The following is a 4,443-nucleotide window of genomic DNA, read 5'->3' as shown; positions in this document are numbered from 1 at the left end:
TTTTTTTTTTTTTTTTTTTTTTTGTCCTTTTTGAGACCGGCGGCACCTCGCTCAGCCAGTGAGCGCTGTGAGCGCACTGGTCATCCCTATATAGGATCCGAACCCGCGGGGGGAGCGCTACTGCGCACCCAGCACCGCACTCTCCTGAGTGCGCCACGGGCTCGGCCCATTCTGTGTGATTTTTAAAAATTGGTTTAAAAAACTATATATATATTTCGAAATTTTGAGACCTACAAAAAGGTGTAGAAAACAATACTGAGAACACTTCTGTAGCCCTATCCTGCCAAGAAATAAAACATGAATCCAGTTGATAGTTGAAGCCCTCATACAGTCCTCCCTTCACGTCCTCTTCCACCCCCACCCAAGTGAGCACCGTCTTGAGATGGATCATCACTCCCTCAGGTTTCTTTATGCTCTTACTACACATGTATGTGTCCCTAAGACTCTAAAGAATAGTTTATATATTCTTAAACATTAAATAAATGATATCATACTTTGTTGTTTTTTTTTTTTTTTTTAAAAGATGACCGGTAAGGGGATCTTAACCCTTGACTTGGTGTTGTCAGCATCACGCTCAGCCAGTGAGCGAACCAGCCATCCCTATGTGGGATCTGAACCCGGGGCCTTGGTGTTATCAGCACCACACTCTCCCGAGTGAGCCACGGGCTGGCCCCGATATCATACTTTGTGTAGCAACTTTTTTCATTCAGCTTCTTTACAAATTTTTTTTTTTTTTTTTTATAAAAAGATGACTGGTAAGGGGATCTTAACCCTTGACTTGGTGTTGTCAGCACCTGAGCCACGGGCCGGCCCTTTACAATTATTTTTAATGACAAAAATGCCACCTTTTCCCATGACACTGAGTCACATGAAGTGGATTGTAAAATTTCCCTCTAAATATCCATCTGACTTGGTATCTTGCATTGTACATAAAGATGGGAAAAGGGAGCATTCAGAAGGAGCCAAGTACTGAGGACACATTATAGCTCAACACAAAATGTCATTGGGGACTTATCTGGGTACTGATGTTACTCTGCACTCTTGATTTCCATGGGTCCCTTAGGGCATAAAACTAGGGCACTTTAGCTGTGCTAGAGTCAAGAAAGAGGATTTCTTGGTGTGAACCCATCTAAAACAATCATTATTTGCTCTACTATTTAGGCAGTTTTTTTAACAACATACAAAAAATAAAGTAATTTGTCAGTTTTTTTAACAACATACAAAAAATAAACAAAGTAATTTGCGCTTAACGCAGAAAACCTGGATAATATAGAGAAGCATAAAGGGGGATTATTCCTTCCACCCGGAAGGGACATTTTGATGTTTTGTTGTGTTTAACCAATATTAATTTCATTTCTCGTCTTCTTTGATCCAGCCCACAGAACCTGATTGCCCAGTCTCAATCTGGCACTGGTAAAACAGCTGCCTTTGTCCTGGCCATGCTCAGCCGAGTTGAACCAGCGCATGGGATCCGAACCCTCGGTGGGAGCGCCGCCGCACTCCCAAGTGGCGCACTCTCCAGTGCTCCAGCGGGCCAGTCCCATGCTAATTTTTTAACAGTCCTTGCCAGTCTTTTTTTTTTTGTGTGTGTGTGTGTGGCTGGCCTGTACAGGGATCCAAACTCTTGACCTTGGTGTTTTAAGACTGTGCTCTAACTAGCTGAGCTAACCAGTCAGGCTTCCAGTCTTAAAATAAGATTTTAAGTTGTTAAAAAATCCCTGCATGGCTCATGGAGTTCTTAAAGTCTGGAGTTCTTCACTGAGAAGACACAGTTTTGAATTCAGCATCCAGTGTTCTGGGACCTGCTTATTGAAGAGGATAAGCAGGACTGAGGATGGTAGGTTAGGGTCAGATCCATTTCTTCCTTTTCTTTTTTTTGGCAGCTGGCCAGTGTGAGGATCTGAACCCTTGGCCTTGGTTTTATCAGCAACATGCCCTCCCAAGTGAGCTAACTGGCCAGCCTCAAGATCCCTTTCTTTAAAAGTAAGCATAGGCTTTAATAAGAGGAAACTGAGAGCATGTACAGTTAATTTACTCTTAACAAAATCAGAAATCTTTCTTTTAGTTCTTTCATGCATTCTGCAGAATGTCATATAGAAAATATGTGTTAAAATGGAGGGGGAATTTGAAAGATTTATTAGAAAATGGGTCATTAGGGCCAAGGCCCCGGGTTCGGATCCTATATAGGGATGGCCGGTTCGCTCACTGGCTGAGCGTGGTGCTGACAACACCAAGCCAAGGGTTGAGATCCCCTTGCCGGTCATCTTTTTAAAAAAAAAAAAAAAAGAAAATGGGTCATTGGAGGGCTGGCCCATGGCTCGCTTGGGAGAGCATGGTGCTGACAACACCAAGTCAAGGGTTAAGATCCCCTTACTGGTCATCTTTTAAAAAAATAAAATAAAAAAAGAATACATAAAATTTCTACTAATCAAGCTGTCCAGTTAGCTCAGTTGGTTAGAGCATGGTGCTGATGACACTAAGGTCCAGGATTTGAACTCTGTGCTGACCGGTCTCCAAAAAAACTAAGAAATAATAAAGAATAAATAAAACTACAAGAGAAAAGCAATCTAATAGGAAAATGGACAGAAGAGGCCCAGTTGAACAGACATTTCACAAAATAAGGAATTCAGATGGCCAGTAAACATGAAAAGATGATGAGCCTCATCAGGGAAATGGAAATTGAAACCACTTCCATCAGGAGTCTGACTTTACCAAGTATTGAGAAGATGTGGAAGAATGGGAATGCCCACACACTCCTGGTGGGGAGGATGCATTGGTTTGATCACTTTGGCATTACTTAGAAAAATTGACCCAGCAGTTTATAATTGCCTAGAGCAGCTGTTTTTGAACTTTTTGGTCTCAGCATTCTCTTTCACTCCTAAATACTACTGAGGATCCCAAGTATTTCTGTTTATATGGGTTATATCTCTTGATATTTGCCATAGTAGAAGCTAAAACTGAGAAACATTAAAAACACTTAGTAATTCAAAAATAAAAGCAGTAAACTTATTACATGCTAATGTAAATAACATATTCTAATGAAAAATAACTATTTCCAAAACAAAAAAATAGAATGACATTGTTTTACATGTTTACAAATTTTTTCTCATATCTGCTCATTTAATCAGTGTGAGATTTTGTTTTCTTTGAAGTATATGAAGAAAATCTGGCCTTTCAGGTATTTTATTTTATTTTTATTTATTTATTTATTTTTTTAAAAAGATGACCGGTAAGGGGATCTTAACCCTTGACTTGGTGTTGTCAGCACCACGCTCAGCCAGTGAGCGAACCGGCCATCCCTATATGGGATCCGAACCCGGGGCCTTGGTGTTATCAGCACCGCACTCTCCCGAGTGAGCCACGGGCCGGCCCCCTTTCAGGTATTTTAGATACTCTTTTTTGATGCTACACCAAAATTTAACAAGTGGTAATGACTTAAAAGCAAGTTGCAACATGGTATCTAAAATCATATTAATGAACCTTTTGTACTGCGTTACATTAGAATCCCTTGGTCTCTCTTGGACTTTGAATGCATCTTTTTTGGCCAGGGATAATTTTCTGACATAATGCCATGGTCATTTGGGAAATATTGGCTTACTGAGGTATGCTGATATTCCAAATGTTGACATATTTCATTATACAGTATTTAAAAATTGCATGTATTAATATCACCACCAACATCAGAGGAGTTTATACACATGGGGAAACTCATTTAGAGTGGCACACACCAGTTTTCCACAGTTCTGCTGTTCTCTTAAAAGCTCAAATGTTGTAATGGCAACAAATGCCTCCAGTTGTTCTCACTGAGGAGGCAGGCCTTCTTTGTTCATTTTCAAGAAGGTGAGCATCAAATTCCCAAGTGAACATCTGCAGTGTGTCTGTCACTTGACCAAGAAAGATGGCTAGTTTAGCTCGCCACACAATCAGAAAGGACTTTTCCTAAAGAAAATAATCATGCTTTGACATGTAGCAAAATCACTTTTTTCAGAAATTATGAGATCGGATGTTTTTATGTATGTTCATCTAATATCTCAAACTGATGAGTGCAACCTAAATGAAATGTACCAGGAGCTCAGGACAGCATAATGCTATGTCTTCTCTAGATTGTTTTATAACACAGGACTTCACTGTGCATGTGAGGGGCTAGTATATTGACTGTACTTAATGTATCATTTTTTAAAGATTCCATTTAAACTGACAGGTAGTGGACATTGGGAAACTATAATGTTTTTAAGAGTTATTTTAAAACTTTTCCAATGCGTAGTTGATAAATTCCTAAAGAACGGCCTTTTCTTCTCACTACTACAGTGATCTTATTTTTAGATATAGTTCAAATTTTTAATATTTTAATATCTACATATTTAATATTTAAATTTTTACTTATTTTATTTATTTATTTTTTTTTTTTAAAGATGACCGGTAAGGGGATCTTAACCCTTGACT

The 4,443-nt window shown here is 39.2% G+C and overlaps 1 protein-coding gene across 1 annotated transcript in view; it reads left to right on the top strand.

Moving 5' to 3' along the window:
- LOC103590527 (ATP-dependent RNA helicase DDX19B) overlaps nucleotides 1-4,443 on the top strand; it is a 65,104-nt gene that overhangs the window by 53,419 nt on the left and 7,242 nt on the right. The window lies entirely within an intron of this gene.

This window comes from Galeopterus variegatus, unplaced genomic scaffold (genome assembly GCF_000696425.1).
Source record: "Galeopterus variegatus unplaced genomic scaffold, G_variegatus-3.0.2 Scaffold835, whole genome shotgun sequence".
NCBI lineage: Eukaryota > Metazoa > Chordata > Mammalia > Dermoptera > Cynocephalidae > Galeopterus > Galeopterus variegatus.
The sequence above is the reverse complement of the archived record's forward strand: the minus strand, read 5'-3'. Positions and strand labels throughout refer to the sequence as shown.